This window comes from Ceratotherium simum, chromosome 26 (genome assembly GCF_057802395.1).
Source record: "Ceratotherium simum simum isolate JZ-2026a chromosome 26, ASM5780239v1, whole genome shotgun sequence".
Taxonomy (NCBI): domain Eukaryota; kingdom Metazoa; phylum Chordata; class Mammalia; order Perissodactyla; family Rhinocerotidae; genus Ceratotherium; species Ceratotherium simum.
Genome location: NC_141925.1, coordinates 4,778,740 through 4,802,534, shown reverse-complemented (window position 1 = coordinate 4,802,534; position 23,795 = coordinate 4,778,740). Strand labels below are relative to the sequence as shown.

General features: G+C 48.0%; 1 pseudogene; it reads left to right on the top strand.

Annotated features, from left to right (window-relative positions):
- The first annotated feature begins 804 nt into the window (after window positions 1–804).
- The window catches only part of LOC147913554 (uncharacterized), a 77,536-nt pseudogene continuing 54,545 nt past the window's right edge, over window positions 805–23,795 (top strand).

Below are 23,795 nucleotides of genomic sequence, written 5' to 3'. Positions count from 1 at the left end.
TTAGCCTGACACATAGTAAAGGGCTCAGAAAGTAAGTGTATCTATCTTTAAATACTATTAACTCATGTGCTTTTCTTATAGGGAAGGCAAGTCTGGCCCTGGAGTTGGAGGATCCTGAGGCACAGGTGCAAGAGAAGGAGGGAGGCTGAATAAGGGTGAAACTGTCAGCCGAAGCCCAGGAAGTCAGAGGCAAGGGCCGGGGCGACAGCTGCATGCCGCGCTGGAGCCAAGTCGGCCACAAGAAGCTCTGAGTCTGACATCTTAAGCTGGCCGTGAATTAGGGCATGAGGAGCACAAACCCCATAGCTTCCCTGCTAAAATCCCTCTTGCAAACTTCTAGCCATTTGGGAGATTGAGGGGGGAATCCAGTGGTTAAGACCACCCTCTTCCCAGGGACACCCACATTGGGTAGTTAGCTGAGGGCCAGGACTCCTTCAAGATGAGACAAGCACTCTCGCCAGGCTCCCTCCCATCTAAGCTATCTAGGCTCTGACCCCCAGAAGGGCAGACCCCTAGTCCCAAGGCATTGCTGCTTCCTCTTCAATGGACAATCCCAACGGGGGGCACTGACCCCACCAAACCCATAACTTCTTCAGGCAACTGCCCCACAAGCCATGTAACTCCTAGTGCCACCTACACACCACCTACAGCATGCCCATTAACTGTCAGCCATGACCCCCAGTGTCAGCCATGACGCCCAATGTCAGCCATGACCCCCAATGTCAGCCATGACCCCCAATGTCAGCCATGACCTCCAACGTCAGCCATGACTCCCGATGTCAACCATGACCTCCAATGTCAGCCATGACTCCCAATGTCAGCCATGACCTCCCCATGTCAGCCATGACCCCCAACGACAGCCATGACCCTCAACGTGAGCCATGACCCTCAATGTCATCCATGACACCCAACTTCAGCCATGACACCCAGTGTCAGCGATGATCCCCAGTGTCAGCCATGACCCCCATGTCAGCCATGACCCCCGTGTCAGCCATGACTCCCAGTGTCAGCCACGACCCCCAATGTCAGCCACGACCCCCAATGTCAGCCACGACACCCCAATTCAGCCACGACACCCCAATGTCAGCCACGACCCCCAATGTCAGCCATGACTCTCCAATGTCAGCCATGACCCCCCAATGTCAGCCATGACCCCCAATGTCAGCCATGACCCTCAATGTCAGCCATGACTCCCAGTGTCAGCCATGACCCCCCAGTGTCAGCCATGACCCTCAACGTCAGCCATGACACCCAATGTCAGCCATGACCTCCAAGTCAGCCATGACACCCAGTGTCAGCCATGACACCCACGTCAGCCATGATCCCTGATGTCAGCCATGACCCCGATGTCAGCCATGACCCCTAGTGTCAGCTATGACCTCCAGTGTCAGCCATGACCCCCCAGTGTCAGCCATGACTCCCAGTGTCAACCATGACTCCCAGTGTCAGCCATGACCCCCAATGTGCTAAACTGAAGAGTCAGGATCTGTGCTGCTCTGCATCATTGATAAGAATCCTATAAATCCTATCTTACTTCCCTTCAGTAGTCACTGGAAACACGGTGGCTTTCTCCTCCCAAACTGTGCCACTAGATGACCGTGCATCTTTGCTTATAGTCTCTCGGCTTCTACTTCATTTGGAACATGTGTGATCTGCACCTGTAAATTACATGGGGACCCATAGTTCCTACCAAGGCCATCAACAAGCTTTCCATCAGCCCAACAATGACAGCATAATCCTGCTGGTAGTTTATTCTTAATTTTAAATTTTCTTGTTATATTATCAAAATGCAAATGACATTCCAACAAGTCACCAGATTCTAGGGTCAAAAATGTCCCTTTTTGACCATGTCACTTTTAACTCTAGAATATGAGTGGAATCTCGTGTCTTTCTCCTTCTCCTCCCAAGGATCATTGCAATCCAGCTCTTCATCTACTTACATAATTCATGCATAGGGTTTCTGGAGGTCTCTCCAGAAACACCCCCCACCACCCAAAATTTTCCCTCCTCAGCTCTGAACCAAATTGGTGAGCAGGCGTCTCCAGGACAAGAGCGCAAACATCAGACATCAGCATTTATCTAAACCATTCCTGACAGCCCTTCCTGGAGGTATCTTGGGCACAAAGATATTTGTCTTGATTATCCAAATCTCCCCTCCTCTTGTTCTTACTAAATGGGTAGGTGCTGTGTCCCATTGTTTTCTGCCATGGGGTGCTGATTGCTGCAAGAGCCTTTTAATACACACACAACACTTATAACAAAGACGAATCCCTGCCTTCTCCCTGGCATGACTGCACCGTAAATTGCAGAGTTTAGAGAGAGAGCATTAAAGGCAGCGCCCACACAGCCTGTGTGTGGAGAGACAGCACTGGGAGAGGAGGCAGGCAGGGTCCCCCATCCCCAACACCATTATCTCGAGCCATGAGACAGCCCCAGACGGGGCCATGGGGCAGCGATGGGAGTGCACATGGTGATTCCCGGAGCAGGCAGAGGTCCTGAGCTCGGAAGCTTCTGGACAGACCCACAGCCAAGCCCTCTATGGCCATCAGACTCTTGACATTTCGCCATCATCAGAGCTTGACGTTTAAGGGCTCGTTTTTGTGGGTCATGTTTTTTTCCAGAAAACTCTAATTCACTGTGTGAAGGGGAGATTAAAATGAGTTTTTGTGGGCAATGGGATAAAAACCCATAATAGCTTGTGAACTATTGAACCCGCTGAAATTGTATGTGCATGTTCTGTTTTTCTCAGAGGAAGATATGACTCTGCATTCAAATTTACAAAGGATTCCATGACCCCCAAAAAGGCAAGAACCACCACCGAACTGTGCATTTCCTCCAATATTGAATATACCTTGATCTTGAATATGGCCAAGGAAAGGAGAAAAGGAGAAACATTGCCATTTGGATGCCTCCACTGTGCAAGGCACTTTATGTGAACTATCTCATTTCTTTCTCATACTAGCTCTATGAAGTAATTACTATCAGCACACCCATTTTTCAGGTAAGGAGACTGAGGACAAGAAGCACAAGTTACTTCTATGTGCCATCCAGTTAATAAGAGCCATGGTAATAATACTAGCAAACTAATAATAATAGCTGATGTTTTTGAGAGTTGGGCACTGTTCTAAACACTTACATATATTAGCTTGCTTAGTGTTTAATAATTGGCCCATTGAGGTGGGTATTATTATCATTACGATCCCTGTTTTACAGATAAGGAAGCTGAATCTCTGAGAAGTTAAACAACTGGCCCAAGGTCACCCAACTCTTAAGGGATGGAACTGGGACTTGCATCTCAATTGTCTGCCTCGAGCCCATGTCGTGCCTCTCAGTGACACCACCTTCCAGAACTTTCTGGCAATTGCTATAAGATCAGGCTGACTTGACTGTTTAAGACCCGCAAAGACCACAATTTGTTCTGTGATAAGTCCAGGGTTAACATTAGCAAGAGCCTCATCCTTAGTTCTCTCTTGTGTCCAGACACCACTCACCACCCGGGACCCTCCACATCCATATTAGCAACAAGACAAGAGGTGAAGAAAGGCAACCCGAGGCCACAGTAAGTGATGGAAATAAGGTTTGAGCCCAGGTACGTCTGTCTTCTGAGTCTGAGCTCTAAGCCACGAAACAGCCACCTGCCCAACAGCTTATCTTCCTGCGTGGAAAGCCCTGGGCTTAGTGGAGGGCAGTGGGGTCCCTGGGAGGTCCATGTGAGGCACAGAAGGTAGACAGCAAGCCCCTGGTTACCTCCAGAAGATTACACCAGAGAAAACGAAATGGCCACCCCATGGGTTGGGAGATGCCCTTGATTATCTAGATAGAGTAGGAAATTCCTCACCCTTGGGCTGAGCAAGCAGTCAAAGACTCCTAAGACAGATCAGAAGTGTCTTTCATCTTTCCTCCTATAGAGTTACCAACCCTCAGCAAGAGTCCCAGTGGGCAAGGCCACCTGTGTTTGTGCCCCAGCTATGCTACCGTACTGCCTATGGCCATGAGGAGGATCTGCTGAACAGAATTCATACCGTAACAATAACCCCTGTTCTTACACACGTGTGCACACACACACAATTTAAGGAGCCTGGGGAAGTGAATGGAAAGGCTTGCAAAAGAGATGTGTGTTGTCTCTCCATTGTGGACCTGTGACATTTGACCCTTCATCTAGGCACGAGTCATTCCACTGCTGTCTGTATGCATACATCTTCTTCCTCTTTCCTCTCTCTCTCTCTCTGTTCTCTCTCTCTCTCTTTCTCTCTCATAACTATCTCTTCTCTTCCTCCTAGGCTTCCTCCTACTTTAATCAATACGTAATCTCTGAGGACCCTAGCCAAATATCCCCATTGTCACTGGCAGTGTCACTTTTCCAGTCCCTCACACCTAGACTTCTACTTCAGCACCATGGCCAGAGCAAATCTCCCCTTCTCCGGAGCAGTGGATGACTGGATTTCTGACTCGCCCTCTCTCCCCATCCGTCCTCTCACTCCCTCTTGCTCCCCTTCCCTCGACCCCTCCTTCCCTCTCCTCCTCCCCTCTACTTAGTGCTATTTGAGCACACCTGTGGTGATGTCAAAGTTGTGTCCGAGGAGGGAAGTTTCTATGACAGATACAGGGATGCAATCCAGCTGGCCGAGAAAACACAGTATGCATAAGCACCACCTGGAGATACCTTGTCTCGGCTCTGACGCCTGATTGATTTGGGCACTGAGCCCCTGCAGAAGAGACAAAGGATCGAAAGGGTTAAATACTCAGGTCCACACTTCATCTACCGGTCCCAGGATGTACTAACTCCAAACATGACATTTTTCCATCCAGAGCAGGGAACGTGTTGGTGAATAAATGGGCTAAGAAGTAAGGACTCAGATTCTTTCTCACCGCCCACACTTGCTACCCTCTCTTACTTGCAACTAAGAAAGGAGAGTCCGTGTTACATATACCCAAATGTGCGTGTAACTGGCTCTGTGTGCACATATATGCTGTGGGGGAGGTGGGGAGGGTCAGGGAGAGAGGGACGTGTCCGTGTCCCACCCTAGCAATAGGATGGGAAGCAGACGAGATCAATCCAAGAGCAGCAAAAACAACAGATGTTACCTACCTGGGAAGAAGTTCATTACCCTGTGCAAATAATTTTAAAAGAGCTAACATTTTTGAGCGTTGATAGAGCCAGGCACTGCTAATCGCCTTATATGCATCATGCTATCCAGTCGTGACAAGAACTCTATGAGGTAGGCACTATTCCCGCTATACAGGTGAGAACGCTGAGCTCAGAGAGGTGGAGTAACTTGATCAGAGTGACACAGCTAGTAAGGGACAGACACAGGCATGAGCATTAAAAGGGCAAGAGCAAGATGGTTTATAGGGCAGAGACTAGTCCTACACAGAGAAGGTCAATGAATTAGGGTTAAGTGGGCTTAGAGATTATTTTTTCTCCTATCTTCCAATCTCAACAAAGAATTTTTATAAAGACAATGCTGGTGAGGTTTTCTCCACGTGTATGGAGTAACAAGAAAAGGAAAGAGACTTAAATCAAAGCATAAGTATTTTTAGTTGGATACATGATAGACCTTACCATCAAGGTGTATTTTTTCAAGCTGAGACATCGATGCTGTGATGCTAACAGCACTGGACAAGGGAGCTGAGAGACTTGAATTTGAATTCTGGCTCTTCTGCTCACTCACTTCTGTTCTCTGGGTCTTAGCCTCCCTCCGCTCCACCCACCATCCAGCTCCCAAAAAGGAGGGGCTCTGACCAGTTATCTGATGATTCTTCCAGCTGTGGCAGCTTATTCTTCCAAAACGTGCTTCATGACAAGCCCTCCTTCCCTTCAAGAGCCAAAAAAAACAGCACTGGACCCTTTCTCCCCACCCAGGAGCTCAAGGAGCCACCAATGGGGGCCACATCTGACGTCAGTCCCCCAGGACTATGCTCGCTGAGTCTGCCTGGAGCGCCAGCTGCCTCCGAGGCCCCTCTGAAGCCAGTCACGCACCAGCCCCCCTTCAGGTGCTAATCCATCCTCTGGGTTTCCTGGGGAAACAGAACTCATTCTTAAGCTCTCTTTTATGGCTTTTACCCAGAATTGATTTGAATAAATCAGTCTAATGCTCTCTGTACAATGGAACCAATTGTAAAAGAGCTTTATTTGCTCAGCTTTCAAAGCAGGTTGGAGCTGTCTTCTTCCCACTCCAGGGCTGATGGAGAAGAAGGAAACACACACAGTGAATTTGACAAAGGAGGAGTCCTCAAAAGGTGGGGCCCTGAACCCCTCTGAGGATTCTCCAGCAAAGGGGTCCCCTGCAGGACCCACGCCTGGAGAAGGAGGCCAGAGGTGACCACACGGGATTTATCTGTTCTAACGCTAATGCCTTGAGATGATACCTGCTGTGCTCACCCAGAGGCTTGGGGAAGCAGGCCTTCCCCGAAATCTTGTTTCCCTTCTTCTGATTCCCTTCTGATTTCTCATCTTTCAGAAAGGACACATAAGAGCTAACCTCCACTGAGCTCTGCCACTGTGCCAGGAATGTACCAAGTCTCAAAGGCACCTCCAATTCATGATCCCAGCGACAGGGGCTTTCTCTCTACTCTACAAATGCCCCCAAAGTCCTGCCTACCTCAGGACCTCTGCATGTGCTGTTCCCTCTCCTTTGTCCAATTCTCCACACACACCCTGCTCTGCAAGCCTGGCTCTTTCTCTTCCTTCATATCTCTTCTCCAAAGCCACCTCCTCCTAGGGGTCTTCCCCAAACGCCCCGGTATAAATTAGGTCCTTACTATTACTCTCTTGTGGACCATCCTGTTCTTTTTCTCCGTATCATTTTATAGCATAGAAGCAAAATGGTGCCTTGTTTAGAGATGCAGGTTGAGAAGCCAGGGCCCTGCAGATGAATCCTCACTTCTCTGATTAGATGTTGACTCGGGGCAAGTTACTTAATCATGCTGAGCCTCAGTTTCTCACCTTGAAGTGGGGGTCATAAAAGCACCCACCTCTTGGGGCTGCTGTAAAGATTAACTGGGCTGACCTCTGTAAGTTGCTTAGAAATGTGCCTGGCATGTAGTAAGCACTCCAGAAACGTTTGGTATTATTTGTGCTGTAACTGACTCATGTCTGTCTCCCCACCAGCCTGAGCACTCCAAGAGCACGGGGCTAGGTCATCCTGTTCCTCATGGCAGTCCCAGGGCCCAGTTCAGTGCTGGGCACACTTGGGCACTAAAAAATACTTGTTGAATGAATTGTTTGTTGTATTGTGTTCACTTCACTCAGACTTTAAAGAGACAAAGCAGAAAAGGCAGATTTTTACCATTTTACAGATGGAAAAGCTAAGGCTAGAAACCTCGATTTATCCAAGACTGGCCAATCAGTGTCCAAGCAAAGAGAGAGGCTGTGTGGCCAGTGCTTTTCCCACCAGAGAACTGGGGCTGCCCCTCTCCCTCTGGGACCTGAGGCCACCACACACCAGCAGTAAGGATGTCATAGCTCAGATCAGGCCCAGGGAATGAGGCTTACAGGGCTGCCTGCAAACCTGCCCCCCATGCCCCTCTCAGGGGATCCCAATGGGCTACGAAGAGCAGGCCAAAGGCTCTGGCTGACGCTGCACGAGGGGGACCGAGGCAGCGATACTGAGGCTGAGGACCTGGGGGCTCGGAGGATCCTCGCTCTCGAATGAACACGTCCATCAGAACTCCATCCAGGGGAGCGCACCCACAAAGTGGTTTGACCCTCATGATCAAGCAGAGCTGGGGACCACATATACTTCTGTTCAATGTTACCCCAGCACTCTTGGCAAAGAACTGCCCTGGATAATTATTTGTTGAATGAGTGAATGGATAAACTGATCGCTGAATGAATGAAAGGTTGAATAAATGAATCACAGCTATAACGACAACCCTTATTCGTCCAGCTTCCTCCTTCCTCTCTCTAACCCCTGATTTGGGGAGGCAGAGCATCATAATGGCTGAGAGGACAGACTTTGACACCAGACCGCCTGGGTTCAAATCCCAGCTCTGCCACTTACTAACTGTGTGACACTGAACAAGTTACCTAGCCCCTCTGGGCCTCGGTTTCCCCATCTATAAAATGGGGATGTTAATCCCTTCCTAATGAGACTGTGATGGTTAGATAAATGCATACATATAGAGCACTTGGAACAGTATCTGGCACACAGCAAGCGCTCAGAGTAAGTGTTCGCTGTTCCCATCACCCTACTGGCTTTTCCCTGTATGCTTATTATTTTCAGCCTTATTTGATTTGCTTCTTGCTATAAGCTTCCTTGAGCCCTTTTGGGGAACAGGCAGAACACAAATCAACTTAATAAATGAACTACTCAAATATAACATTTACAGGGTGGACTTAATCTAACAGATTTTCTCCTAAAAAGACACACTTGCAAATTAAACTGTCTAATTTGGTAATATCTTTTGAAATGTTAAATGCTCGTACCCTCTGCCCCAGGAATCTCACTTCTAGGGACTGATCCTAGAGATGTGCTCACGTGAGTGAGCCAAGATGGTGTACGAGGAAATTCCCTGCAGCATCGTTTGTGAAAGCAAACAACCAGAAACAACCTACATGTCCATGCATGGAAGCTTGGCTAAATGAGTTCATGGTGCAGCCATAAAGCAGGATATATGGAGCTACTAAAAACTGGGGAAAAGTTTATGCATTGACATGGGAATATTTCCAAGACATGTCGTTTATGAAACAAAGTTTAGAATGTTGTACAGAGTGTGACTTCATTTGTGCTTCTACACGCACATGCACATATATACACATACACACACACATATACACACACACGCACACACACGCACACCACAGCCATTACCCACATTCTACAGGTGAAGAGGTTGAGGACCCTCAGGTCCCACAGCGCGGAAACGACAACCTACGCTCTTACCCCTCTGCCTTGTGTCAGGGTCTCAGCACAGAGAGACATGCTAGCGATCAGAGCACAGTTCCGAGGAGCGATCCTGGTAACAGACAAAGAGAAATTAAAACAGCCGCAAGCGCTGACATTGAGCAGAGCTGGGGGTAGGAACTGGCTCTTTTTTCTGGGCTAGTTCCGACGTCTTGTTGTGTCTCTCTCTTTCTGAACTCAGCATTCGAGATAATATTTCCTAAAAAGTGCCATTCTCCAAAAAATAAATAAATAAAATAAAAAGATAAAAATAAAAAATAAGCAAAACGTAGTATAGGCATATAATGGAATATTATTGTCTTAAGAAGGAATGGAATTCTGACACATGCTACAACGTGGATGAACCTTGAAGACATTGTGCTCAGTGAAATAAGCCAGACACAAGAGGACGAATATTGCATGAACACACTTACAGGAGGTGCTCAGAGTAGTCAAATTCATAGAAACAGAAAAGTAGAATGGTTGGGGGCGGGGGGCCAATGGGCATTAGTGTTTAATGGGTAGAGTTTCAGTTGGGGAACATGTAAAGTTGTGGAGATGGATGGTGGTGGTGGTGGTGGTTGCACGACAATGTGAATTACTTAATGTCACTAAACTGTACACTTCAAAATGGTTAAAATGGTAAATTTTATGTTATGTATATTTTACCACAAAAAAAAGTTTTTAAAATGTGCTATTTTCCTAAATCACATAGAAATCCACAGAGGAAAAATCCCAAGGGAGATGGGTGGGATCAGGATTGGAGATAGAGGCTCAGCTGTGGGTACCACTCCCCGGCCCTCACCCCAGGTGTCCCTGCCTTACCCCCTGCCTTCAACCTAAAGCAGTTGGTCGAAACTCTTTTGTTTTGATTTTCGTTGAGAAAACATTTCATCTAAATCAATAGATCGGTGATAATTATAAATTACTTTCAAATTTAGTCAAAAGACCAGACAGTGGCCTCACAAGAACACTCATGGGTCCCAAATTCACACTCTCCTGCTCTGAGCACATTTTCCACATAATAAAAACTTCTGCCCAGGCGTACAGTCCTGGTTTGGGATGGTTTGAAGGATGTGTTGCTGCCCCTCATGACATCACTCTAAAAAGTTTCAGGCTGGGGTCCAGCCTGGTGGCATAGTGGTTAAATTCGTGCAATCTGCTTTGGCGGCCTGGGGTTCACGAGTTCAGATCCCGGGCTCGGACCTACACGTCACTCATCAAGCCATGCTGCAGTGACATCCCACATACAAAATAGAGGAAGATTGGCACAGATGTTAGCTCAGGGACATCTCAAGCAAAGGAGGAAGATTGGCAATGGATGCTCGTTCAGGGCCAATCTTCATCACCAAACAAAAAAAAAGTTTAAGGCTATTGTCTCACAAACCACTCAGGTTCACTCAGTGACCAATGATGCACAGATTCATCCAAATCTATTTGAACTTTGTATTGGTTAGGATCCTTTTGGAGTCAAGTAACAGAAAATCCAGACTCAAGCTGACTCACCCAATAAGGAAATTTGTTTTCTCACACAAGTGTCAGGCCAGAGGTAGGGCAGGGTCCAGGTGCCTTATGCATCTAGATAATTCCATCAAGATCTCAGGTTCTTTCCATCTCTCTCCTCTGCCAACCTCAATCTGCACTCCATCCTGAGGCTGGTTCCCCTTCTGGTCACAAGACGGCTATGATGGCATTTGGGGCTCCATGCTGCATTTTCATGACCAGGACGATGCAGGGAAACCCCCTCCCTCACACATGAAAGGTAAGTTCCCTTCAGCAAAACTAGGTCAACTAAAGTTGACCTAGTTGACCAGACAGATAATACTGCCCAGACAGATAATAGTCACCAGAGTAATGATATGTACCAATTAGCCTAATTCAGGGGTCAGCAAACTACAATCTCCTGGTCAAATCTGGCCCACCGTCTGGTTTTATAAATAAAGTTTTATTGGAACACAGCTATGCCCATTCATTCATATATTGCCCATGGCTACTTTTTCTCTACATTGGCAGGGTTGAGTAGTTGCAACAGACCGTATAACCCACAGAGCCTAAAATGGTTACTATCTGGCCCTTTATAGAAAAAGTTTTCTGGCCCCCAGCTTACCTGGCCAGATGAGGTATAGAGGCTGTTGGGCAGTCAACTCCAGTGCCCACCACCAACCTGTTCATTACTTTCAGCTGACGTTACCTCTTAGACTAAGAAGGTTCTATTAGTTTGTCACCCATGGGGTAAAATTGCACCTCCTTTTGTTTCCTCTTGTTTCTTTTTAAACTTCAATGAATATCATTTAGTTCTCTCAATCCAGGATTAAGTGTTCGTGAGCAGCCTGGTATAACAAAATGCACATGTGTTTTGGAGTAAAGAGCCAAGCCAGTAGCCAAGTGGAGGCATTGTGGTGGACTCCGAGCATCCATTCCCCTTTCTCTTGGTAAGGTCACCCCCACTTTTCCTTTAGGGCCTGTATCAGTTGCCTATCATTGCATAACAAACCACCCCAAAACTTAGTGCTTAAAACAACAACAATTTATTTTGCTCACAAATCTACAGTCTTAGCAGGGCTCAGCAGGGAGCTCATCTCTGCTCCATGCAGCCTCAACCTGGTCAACGGAAAATTTACCTTCAAGATGGCTCATCCACGTGGATGGCAAATCGGTGCTAGCTGTTGCCTGGGAGCGCAGTGACAGTTGTGGGCTGTGGGCCTCAGGTCCTCTCCATGTGGTCCTCTCCGTGGGCTGCTTGGCCTTCCTCGTGACATGGTCAAGTGTCCCAACAGAGAGAAGGAAGGAGGAAGCTGTACTGCCTTTTCTGACCTAGCCTCAGAAGTCACAAAGTGTCATTCCCACCATAGTCACATGCCCTGATTCAAGAGGAAGGAATGTAGATCCCACCTCTCGGTGGGAGGGGGTTTGGTTAGAAACATTCTAACAGGAGCCATTGGATATTCCTGTTTTAATAAAAGCAATTTAGCACCATGTTTTTGTCTTATCTGTTGAGATCACTCTCTTTCGCTGGATGGAGTAATATGTTTGCAACTTTCCAGATTCAACCAATGCATTCGTTAAGATTCTAACTTGCAAATAGCGGAAACACAATTCAGACTAGCTGATGTTAAAATGCTATTGACTTATATACCCAGGAAGTTTGAAGGGATGGTCCTAGCTTCAGGCTCAGCTGGATCCAGGTTTAAATAATGTCATCAGGGCTCTCGGTATGTCTCTCTCTTTATCCCTCAGCTCAGCTCTGCTTTATTTTCAGACAAGCTTGATCCAGGAGGACACAAGACGGCAGTTCACAGCCCCAAGCTTGTGTCCTACACACAGCTCACAGTGCCAACTTAAGAAAAAGCATCTTTCCCAAAACTTCTAAGAAAAGACCTGTAGAAAACCATGATGGGCCCCATTCTTACAACATGCCCATTCCTGCACCAATCAATGTGGCCAGCAGGATCGAGCCCTCTGATTGGACAAGCTTGAGTCACAGGACCACCCAAAACCACACAAACTAAACAAGATTACTCTGAAAGTGGGAGCCAGTGGTTCACGAAAGGAAGAGGTGCTGACCTGCCCTTTGCGCCCAGTAGTCAGCAAGCACATCTGACATCACAAAGGGTTCTAAGAGTGTTGAAAAGAGTGATGCTCTAGGACCCTTCCAGAGGAGTGGCAAGGAGCAGATACTTTGGTACCTCGAGTGCCCTCTCTTTAGCTTTTCTCTACCCACGCTTGAAGAACTACGGCCTTTCCCAAATTCCAAAAGGACAGCTACGGGAGCTGCTTGTTTGTTGGTTGGTTTTGACTTAGTAAAGAGAGATGTGAGCTCCGGGATCTCTTGGGAGGCTGCCAGAAAAAGAACCACGTGCTAAAACTCGCTCTCGGATCCCACTCTCAAGACAAATGCAATCACGGCTTTACACATCTGGCATCGAGAAACAGCCATTTTTCAGCAAGTTTGAAATCTCACTTGGTGTATTTCTCAGCCGTGTCACTACAACTTCAAATTTAACCTGAAGACACTCCCGAGTTAGTAGGAAGCTCAACAATATTTCTTCCCTGACGAACCCTTGCTCTTCAGCTCCAGCTGTCTCTGGGAAGGTAAGGTGACTCCTGGTTGGGAAAATACTGTATTTGTCCCTCCCATCGTAAGGGCTGTTGCTCACCATAGGCAGTGAGGTTTTTCCAAACCCAAGAAAGAGAAATATGCCCCCTTTGCTTCATAACCCAAGGAGAAAATAAAACACAGATTCTCACAAACAGGAGAAGGTTGAATTGTGCTTGCTGTTCTCAGCTTCGAGGCTGCATTGATTACTTCTAGACAAAAAAGAGCTCTGTTTCTAATACACAGTCACCCCACATCAGATTTATATACTTGAGTTTAAAGGAGGCCAAGTAAAGTTATCTGTTCTTGTTGTACCTGATTAACCTCAATACACAAATCCTACAAATCAATAGTTAATTAAAAATGTGGCGCAGCCTCTGTAGTTAAGTTACCTCATCCCTCTGCAAACACTACCTGCCTTGTATATTATTAGGCTAAAAGCCATGCAGGCCATCCTCTAGGGCAATGTAGACTTATGCCAACAAGAAAATAAATATATTTCCAAAATAATTCTACACAGGGACCTCAAATGTAATATTCTGGCTCTCCTTATAACTCAGGGGATCCCGTAGAGGCTGCCTTGTTGGGTCTGCATAGCTTCCCCAGTCTTGGAATCATTTCCTCATATGGCCATGCAGCCCATATCTTCTGCATTTTCAAGGTTTGTGAAGATGCTCCCGTGATGATGTGAAGGACTGAGTTTCCATCTTTAAATTATCTCCTGAAAAGCCTAAGAACTCACCCTCATCCTGGTCTCGTATCCACCCATGACTTCAAAACTACAAATAATCAAGAATAAGGCAGAACTGATTTATTTGCCATTTCCTGGTTACTGGTAACTCTCCGTGGGTTTCTTTGTTTTAACTTGACACTCATTTCTGCCATAAAAAAATCATATTTTTATTGATAAATGTATTGGTGCTCTGCCTTGCTCCAAAGAGGAGTTGACATGGCTAAGAAAATAGTGCATTGGAAATAGCTTTGTCAGAATCACCCACTGTGGTAGACTCAGTTCAGTGATTTCTCCTGTGGCTTCATCGGTGCTCCCCCCAACCCTTCTTCTGGTAACAGGTGCACCAAACCCTGGCCCCGGACTCAAGTTGGGCCAATCATAGTAACTCAAATCCCTGGTCTACGGGTGGACAAGTGGCCCAGGAGGGTCCATCACAACCCTTTCCTGGGAGTTTTCACACTGGAGCTTGGAAAGGGAAGTCAATTTTCTTCCTGGTGACAAGGCCATAGGATGAATGACCAAGACACTTCTGCCAAGATCTCCACCATATACAAAAATTCCGTCTACAGTAGGAGGAAAAAAATCAAGACAGAAGTGTAAGAGAGGGAGAAAATGAGCAAGAGAGAGCTGCCCCATGGTCTGGTGATGTCAACCAACACCTTCCCTTTTCTGCTTCAATGAGTTAGATGAAGAACCCTGAAAAAATACCCCACGACAAGAGACCTATCTCTCTGGCCTTTACTGAAGTCCATGTTCACCTATTTTAACTGATTCTGGACCCCCAACTTAGCTGACAGAATCCAAAAGACCAAGAATCCCACCAGCCAAAAGCAAAGGCTGTTGGTTCCTGCCCCTCCACCCTCCTCAGTTGCAGGAACTGGGGAAGAATCCACCCCCACTATCTGTAAGCCAACCTCTACCCAGGAAACTAGGCAATCAGGGAACCTGATTGCTCTTCTCAGATTGCCTGGCATTGGGTGTCTGGGAACATGGGCTTGGCACCAGGTGGGTACCATTAGCCAATGGGCTACCTAAAGAGAAGCAGCATCGTGGGAGAAAAGGAAGCAAGCTAGGTATCCAAAGAGTCAAGGCAGAGAGAAAGGATCTGAGGATCCCAGGGGAGGAGAGTTTCAAAGAAGAATGGGGGAGCCTCAGGGGACTACCTGTGGAGATGTGATAGTGGCTGCAGCCACTTTGGAGGAGCCTGCAGCCTCAGGTGTAGGCATTGAAGACATCAACCCAGTTTGGACAAGCAAGTTCAGGTGCACCAGCCATGGTCCCTAGAAGCCACCTGGCTGCTGTAGAATTATTTGTATAGGTCCTAGGATAAGCCAAGAGGATGCACCTGCATGCCCAGCAAGGTACAGCCTCCCTCCGCCTTTACTAACAATAGATAACGTGTTCTGTGCCCTCTCTACGTGCCAGGAACTGTGATGAGAGCTTACCAGGCATCATATCAATTAATTCCTGCAGTAACCCTATGAGGTATGGATTCCATTTTTATCTCCCTATTACAGATGAGAAAACTAAAATTCAGAGAAAGTAAGTCACTTTCACCAAGTCAGTGGCACAGCCAGGATTCCAAATAAGTTCCTTCTGACTCCCAAGCCACGATGCCAGGGTGGACCTCTGCCCGGACCCTCCCAGCTTCCCCCAAGAGACTGGACTCTATCACCCACACCTTCAGGCTCTGGATAGCACCTTTTTCCCAACTCTCAGACCACCAAAATTGGATCAAGGATCAGCACTGGTTCAAAATTGTGGCTGCTGGCCCCACCCCCACGGCTGGACCGCCTTAGATAGCATCAGCAGCCCAAAGCCTGCCTGCATCCTCCATGTCCCTCTGTGCCTGGTGACTGCGAATACTGGGCTTCACTACTCCCTCGGGAAAGCTGACTCGGTTCCCCCAACCCCACTCTGCTCGGTCTCCCTGTCCTTCCCCATCAGCCCACCCCAGGGAGGCCCAGAAGGCCTCATGGTCAAATCCACTCACATATTGACAAAGGGTCACAATTTTCCATCTCAAGTTCAGAGCCAAGGTCTGCGCCGGGCACAAGGGAGAGAATGCTTTGGCTCATTTCCAATAAAATCAAAGTACAGAACAGAGGAGAAACGAGGAAGACCAGCCCTGAGGCTGCACCAAGTCGCATAAATGACAAATGCTGTACACTCATGTCAGGAAGCCGAGGCTATAAAAGCCACAAGTGAATTAGGACGGAGTCCAAAGCAGTGATGTCATGTGAGAAGATCGTCGCAGAGCGCCGCTGCCTCGGAGCAGGGCTGGCATGCGCCTCGCAGTCAGACAGAGATCTCAGACCCCGATGGTGCCTCCCGTCAGGAGAAGAAGTGGGGGAAAGGCAGAAATAAATCCTGGAGTCACTACTTCTCTCAGGGAAGGCAGGGGGCCAAGGAACACAGCCACTCTCTCATCCTCCATGAAAAGCATCCCAAGAAGGATGCGATAGTGGACATTTGTCTGTTGGTGGCTCAGACCCCCGTTAGCATCCTGATCTGTCTTTGGGGAGAAGTCCTCATTGTGTACAGCCATGGCAACGGGCAAACCCCAAAGGCCATTTCCCACTGTCAACCCCCTTCTCAAACAGTCCTGATGCCTGCTACCAGGGCCTTGACTCTTGAGAAAGCCTTGCAAAGACTGGGGTCAGTTCTATCCCAATGGATAGCTCCAGCTAGCTGGCGCCAATGCCCGCCCCCCACGTATACACATTCCTGCCCAACCCCCAAGCCTGGTCCAGCAGCTGCCTGTGGATTCTGTGAGCCCCCGAGAACCTTGCAGCGAACTCACTTCTTGCTTCCTCGACAGGGTTAGTTGCTATTGCTTGCAGCCAAGAATCCTGACTGATGCCCACTTCTTTGTGTTCATTGTGTTTATTTTTGGAGCCAGCATTTCCGAGGATATTTCAAACAGTGGGCATTGGTGCAATTCTATTAAAAAAGAGCCAGAAACCATTTATATGCTTGCCAGGAAGAAGAACTTACACATGCTTAAGGAAAGGTGATTGATAGTGATGTATTGAATGAGGCCCAAATTTGGGGTCCAAGTCCTCTCTTTCATACCTCAGGGCCTTTGCACATGCTTTTCCCTTGGCTTTCCATCTGGCTAACGCCCACCCTTATCCAAGTCTCAGCCTACATGTCACTTCCTAAGAAAAGCTATCATAATTGGTCATCATATGTTGACTTGTTGTCATTTGTTTAAGGTCTCTGTGCCCCACCAGGCTGTAAGCTCCAGGAGAGAGGGACCAGGGCTATCCTTCTCACCACTCTCTCCCCAGTGCCTATCATAAGCTGGCATGCAATAGGCATTGCAAAAATATTTGTGAAGAGATTCACATTCATGAGACAGAATCACCCATCCAAATTGTTATTATTATTATTATCATCATCATTATTATTGTTACTATTATCATCATCATGTAACCTTCATGACACAGAGGCAGATGTTGTTATCATCCCTCTTTTACAGGTGAGGAATCTGAGAAACAAGGAGGGTAAGTCATTTGCCGTGAGTCACCCAGATGGTGCAGGGTGGAGAAGGGACTTGAATCCAGGCACTCTGACTCCAGAGTCCTCATAATTGCCCCACAGAGCAGGGGATTTATGCAAAGTAGATGCTCTGATTATCTACTGCTGCAGAACAAATCACCCCAAAATTCAGTAGCTTAAAAAACACATCATCAGGGCCGGCCCGGTGGCACAGCAGTTAAGTGCGTGCACTCTGCTTCGGCGGCCCAGGGTTTGCAGGTTCGGATCCCGGGTGCGCACTGATGCACCGCTTGTCAGGCCATGCTGTGGCGGCGTCCCATATAAAGTGGAGGAAGATGGGCACAGATGTTAGCCCAGGGCCAGCCTTCCTCAGCAAAAAGAGGAGGCTTGGCATCGGATATTAGCTCAGGGCTGATCTTCCTCACACACACACAAAAAATACATCATCTGTTCTGCTAACAGATCTGTGATGTGGGAGGGCTCCACAGGAAGGGCTCCTTTCCGCTCTTCGCAGCATCAGGTGGGGTGTCTTGAGCAGGGGCTGGAGGGACCACTCTGGAGACGGCTCATGCCGTGGCTGGAGAGTTGACGCCAGTGTCTGCTGAGAGCTCAGCCAGGACTGCGGGCCAGGAGCCTCGATGTCTCTCCGCGTGGGCCTGGCCACGGGCTGCTTGGGCTTCCTCACGGCGTGGCAGCTGGGTTGGAGGAGTGAGCACGTGGAGAGAACAGCCTTTTCTAACTTAGCCTCCAGAATCAGATACAGCCACAGCTGGCTACATCCTATGTGTGGAAACAGATTCAAAGGGAGAGGAATGGTGCTCCACCTCTCCATGGGGGTGTGACAAGCTTCTAGAAGAACCCATAGGATGGGAGAGATTATTGTGGCCATCTTCGGAAAATACAATCCGCCACGGCACGCGGTATATTGCGTGACTTCACCAGGCTGCCCTAACTTACAAACCTGACTTAAAAATCACCACCCTAGGGGCCAGCCCGGTGGCAGAGTGATTAAGTTCACGTGTTCTGCTTCGGGGGCCCTGGGGTTTGCCGGTTCGGATTCCGGGCGCAGACCTGGGTGCAGCTCGTCGGCCACGCTGTGATGGAGTCCCACGTGCAAAATGGAGGAGGATGGGCACGGATGTTGGCTCAGGGCTGATCTTCCTCGGCAAAAAGGGGAAGACTGGCAACGGATGTTAGCCCAGGGCCGATCTTCCTCACCAAAAATAAATAAAAATAACCACCCCAACAAGCCACCCCCAGGGACCCCAACTAAGCGTTTAGAAAGTCGCTGGACTCAAAGAAAAGAAGCTAGGAAAAATCAAAGTCACTCCTGGGGCATGGGGAAGGGAGTCTTCCCCCACTATATTTACATATTTTCACCTCATTTCCTTACAATGCCTGAAGCTCTACTAATTAGAAACTCATTTGAGATAACTAGTAACCAATTTAAAAATGCAAACACCTCGGGGGCTAGCCAGAGTCCTCCAGACAGTCCTGTAAATTGGTTTCATCAAGGATTTCCTCCTACCCCATGCTGTGCTGAGAGGCAGTTGGAAGGAGAGACTGGGAGAGGGCAATGTGTAACTTGGTTGCTAAAAGCGCTTCAGGATAGAGACGCAGAGTTCAGCAAAGGAGGTAGGAGATAGGAAAGTAAGCTTATTTACGCCTCTGAACAAGCGTCCTGGCTTTGGGCTCTGCACATAGAGCCCCGATCAGACTACAAGATGTTGTGGCAGCAACATTTACACAACAGTCCCTCCTGGCGAGCCCGGCCATCTTTCAAAACCCCCTTGCGCGGCCGTGCAGAGTGGCCGGCTCCACTAGCAGCCGGCAGAGCCATAACTCACGCTGTCACTGGTCCCGTCAAACCTCTTCGGGAGGCACTTTTAATCAATACAATAGGTGTCAACATTTGCTGCAGAGTGACAACGTGCAGTCAGGAACACGGTTCCACTTAGATCAGAAAGCAAAACCTCCCGGCTGTTTGCACCTGTGAGAGCCCGTGGACAGGCCCTCCATCACGGTGTGGCTGCTAGGGTGGGCGCAATTTCCCCCGCCGGGTGAGTTTCTCTTCCGGAGTTAATTTGTGCTCAAGGACACTGCTCTCCAGTTGACTTTTCAAAGCATCGCTGCTCTCTAAATGGTCACCGGCCCTGCCTGCAAGCCCCTGGGTGACATTGAACTTAGATGAGAAAACAGGAGGTTTCAGGGTGAATTCCATTGAGCGTTTTCGAGTCTCTGTGTGGAGATGACATTTTTTTCCCCAAGCTGTACGCTAAACCCTGGGCTGTAATCTGCTCTGATTGTTGGGAACTTGGAAACCAATTTCCCGTGGAATCAGCAAGAGCAGTGCCGTGGGCTTGGGTCTAGCAATGGGGTTGACGGTAGCGTTACCCAGGCTGGAGCCTGAGCTGAGCGTTGGCTCATTTCATCCTCCTGGGAGCCCTACGAGTGGGCACCCTTGCAATTCTCACTTTCCAGAAGCAGAAACAGATCTCCGAGGGGTTAAGTACCTAATCCAAGGTCACATGGCTAGTGCTTGGTGGAGCCAGGACTTGAAATCATTCTTTCTTCCCCCAAAGCCTGTGCTTGAAATCCTCTGCTGGTGGGATGCAGACAGAAGTCACCCGCTCCGTGTTGGGGGAGGAGGCGGGGAGAGAAGAAACACAGGTGATGGCCTCAGAGGAGAAATAAAGCAGGTGAGAGAGCAACAGCGAGAGAGTGGGGAGGAGTCGCGATGGAGCCACAGACTGTACAGGAGAAACAGCACGGCCCGTCCGCCAAAGACCACGTGGACAGCAGCCCGAGGATTCAGATCCAGGCGCCACTTGAAGGAGTGGCACTGTGAAAGCAGAGGGGAATCACGGGAGGCCTAAGGTGGCCGTCTTGTCCCCAGGGCACCTGTAAGGCAGAGAGAGAGAGGTGAGAGGAGGCTTGAGGTGCTCAGACCATTTGCATCAGAATCTCTAGGAGGTGGGCTTCTTAAGAATGCAGGTTCCTGCATATGGATGAACCTTGAAAACGTTTTGCTAAGTGAAAGAAATCAGACACAAAAGGTCACATATTGTGTGATTCCATTTATATGGAATCACACACACATATTGTGTGATTCCATTTATATGAACTGTCCAGAACAGACAAATCCATAGGGACAGAAGCAGATGCGTGGTCGCCAGGGGCTGGGGAAGGGAGTGGAGAAAGACTGCGAATGAGCATGGGGTTTCTTTTGGGGTGATGGAAAAGCTTTGGAACTAGACAGTGGTGATGGTTGCACAATATCGTGAATGGACTAAATACCACGGAACTGGACACTTTCAAACGGTTAAGAAGGTAAGTTTTATGTTTGTGTATTTTACCACCACAAAAAAATGCCGTTTCCTGGGTTTTACCACTCATTTAACAAACACTTAGGGCTGCTCACCACGTGCCAAGCACTGTTCTGGGTGCAGGAGATACAGCAGTGAACAAAACAGATGCAACTTCTGCTCTCATAGAGCTGACATTCCAGCGGGAGGAAGGGAAAATAAGTAAGATAAATGTTTTAAAGGTTTATGCGTTAGAGATGAAAGCAGGAGAGAAAACAAAGCAGGGAGCGGATAGGGAGTGTTAGAGGAAGCGTGGATATCGCGAGTTCAGACAGGGAGGCTGGGAAAGGCTCACTGAGAGGTCACATTTGAGCAGAGAGCTGGAGGCAGAGATGGAGCGAGCCATGTGGATGTCTGGGGAAGCAGGTGCAAAGGCCCTGAGGCAGGAGCAGGCCCGGCATAATCATGGGACAGAGAAGAGGCCATTGTGGCTGGAGCAGAGGGAGCGATTGGAGAGTGGCAGCAGATGAGAACGGAGAGGAGGCAATCAGGGGCCAGTCATGGAGGGCCTGGCGCGTTACAGCCAGGCCTTCAGCTTCATCTCCAAGTGAGATGGGTGGCACTGGAGGGTTCTGAACGGAAGGCTGATATGATCTGACTTGTGTTTTAAAAGGATCACTCCAGCTGCTCCGTGGAGGACAGACTCTAGGAGGACAAGGACAGAAGCAGGGAGACCAGCAAGGAGACGCGGCAGTGATTCAGGGAGGCCCCGATGGGGGTTCAGTCCAGGCTGGTGCTGCAGCGGGGCTGGATTCCGGGTATATTTCAGACGGAGCAACTCGTTGACTCTTGAAGAGGGGGCCCCAGGGGTCCGCATGTGTAACAAGCTCCCCAGGTGATTCTAATCCAGCCCGAAGTTGAAGAACTTCAAGTTTAAGCTGTTTCATATTCTGGAAAGAACCTACCGGATTTTCTCCAAGCCAACTCAGAATAGATGCTGCGAAGGACGTTCTACAACATCTGAACTTGTGTGCACAGCCCTAGCACGGACCCCACGGCACGTAGGAAGTAACATAAGCTTTGTCACATGTCAGGTGAGGGAGGCACAACAGTGAACAACCACGGCTCCTTTCCTCAATGGGCCTTGCATTGGATGAGGAAAATAAACAGTAAAAACAATGGTTTGCGACTCAGAGTGGTAAGGGCTATGATAAGCGTTCGCATGGGGCAGCGGGAGCACATGGAGGGGGCCCCAATCTAGCATCAGGTGGTCAGAAATACTTCCCCATCAAACAATCCCTAAGTTGAAGACGAGAAGGTAATAGAGTTATCCAGGAGAAGAAGGAGGGCGGTGGAAGAGCGTTCCAAGCAGAGGGATGAGCGTGGTGAGACTGAGAGGTGAAGGAGTGTTTGAGGAGCTGAAGGAAGTTCACAGAATTTTAAGAGTAAGACCTGAGGAATGCAGAAGTCGGAGCCAAATCATAAAGGTTCTTGTCGGCCATGTTTATCCCACGGACAAAGGGAGCCAGTAGATGTCTTTAAGCAGAGGAGTAATGATCCTCTTTGTGGTATTAGAAAGAGAAGTCTGGCGGAGGACGGATGGGAGGGAAGGAGACCGAGTGGGAGGCTGCAATAACGCAAGGGAGACCAGGGGGTTGGCTGGACCAAGCTTATGGTGATGTGGATGGAGGAGAGCGTGGACTAACCTGACTGAGGAGTGGGAAGAAGTACGGGATGGCATCCGAGTTTTCCAGAAGCTTGGTGGATGGTGGCTGAGTTGGATCTGATGAACCCAGACAGAAGAGGAAATTGGGAGAGGAAGGGTCAGTGCAACAGGGACGCAAGTGGAGATGACCAATGGGCAGTTGGATATGCCAGAGCAGACTCACACAGAGAGTTCTGGAAGGTGAATAAAGATTGGAGGACCTTGGGGGTAGGTGATCCCCCGAAGGAGGTAGAGAGGAACAAGAATAGAACCGAGGGGACAGATTAAGGGAGAGGGTCACGAGGAAAACCCACCAACCATCAGACATTTTCCCAAAACACACCAACTGGAGGTTTCCCCAGGGTGACTTATTCAGGACCATAGCTGAAGTCATATTCAAAATAACTGCTGGCAAGGTCTCAAAACATCTAATGCTGCTTTTTCAAAAAAAATTAAAAATAATAAAACAGGAGTTCAGCCATTGCACAGACCCTGAAGTAATTTTCCAGAAAGTGTCTATCAGACAAGAATCTGATCTGACTCAAGAGGGAGTCACATCAAGTGTAAGAAGCCAATTCCACTGTCTGTAAGAGCCTTTCTGCCAGGTACAAGACCCTAATCCAGTTGAAGTGATTTTCTATTGATTAACAGGCTGGGAAGACACAGGTTGTTGGTTTTTGAGATTCTCTTCCCTGGGTCTTGATGCCAGCTGTGAATAATTTTCACAGGGTCAAAAAGCTGCCGACCGTCAAAATAAAAATGACACTCGGTCACGAAGGAGGCAGATTATAGGTCAATCATCTTGATTATTTTTTAACTGTGAGAAGTCATTAATGTTACTGAATAAGCAAATCTGTTTGCATAACCAGATTTTTATGGGCTACTGGGAATAAAGGTTTTCCTAAGTGGATGATTTGTATGACGATAGCCTTTGGGTCTCCGATGGAACAGCTCTGATGAGGAAATGTTCCTTTAATTATGTGGAAGGCCAATTACCACGTTATAGCCACATTGTTTTGCAGATTGCATATAATTTCGCCATTTCCATAGCTTCAGCACTATAATTCTGGAGAAAACGCAGGCACCAAGAAGACACTTGAGGCACATTATGCTGGAGATGAAGATGTTTTAGCGAATTCAATTTAAGCTACAACATTAAAGTTATTTTGTTGAATAAAACATAACGCAATAATGAGCTTGTGTATGTCAACTCTATAGTGGAGGTAATAATAGCTAGAGAGAGAGCGTCCCCTCTCCCCTTTTTCATGCTCATTAGAGTAATAGATAATGCTATGGAGAGAAACTTTCTCTAGTATGTGCTTCATCTCAGGTTAAGTGTGTTTCCTGCAACTGTGCTTCATGAAAAAAATAATAAAATAAAAGGTAAAAGGACTAATCTGGGAGCCATTCAGAGAAGTGCTACTACTTGATGTTTTTTATCCACTGAGATTTCTTGTTCCCAATGCCAACCCGGAAACAACTTTCTTGAGAAGTGTGGATTAATCACTATCTTTACATACTTAGAACTGGGAAGTTTGTAGGGAGAAATGGAAAAAATGAGTAGCGT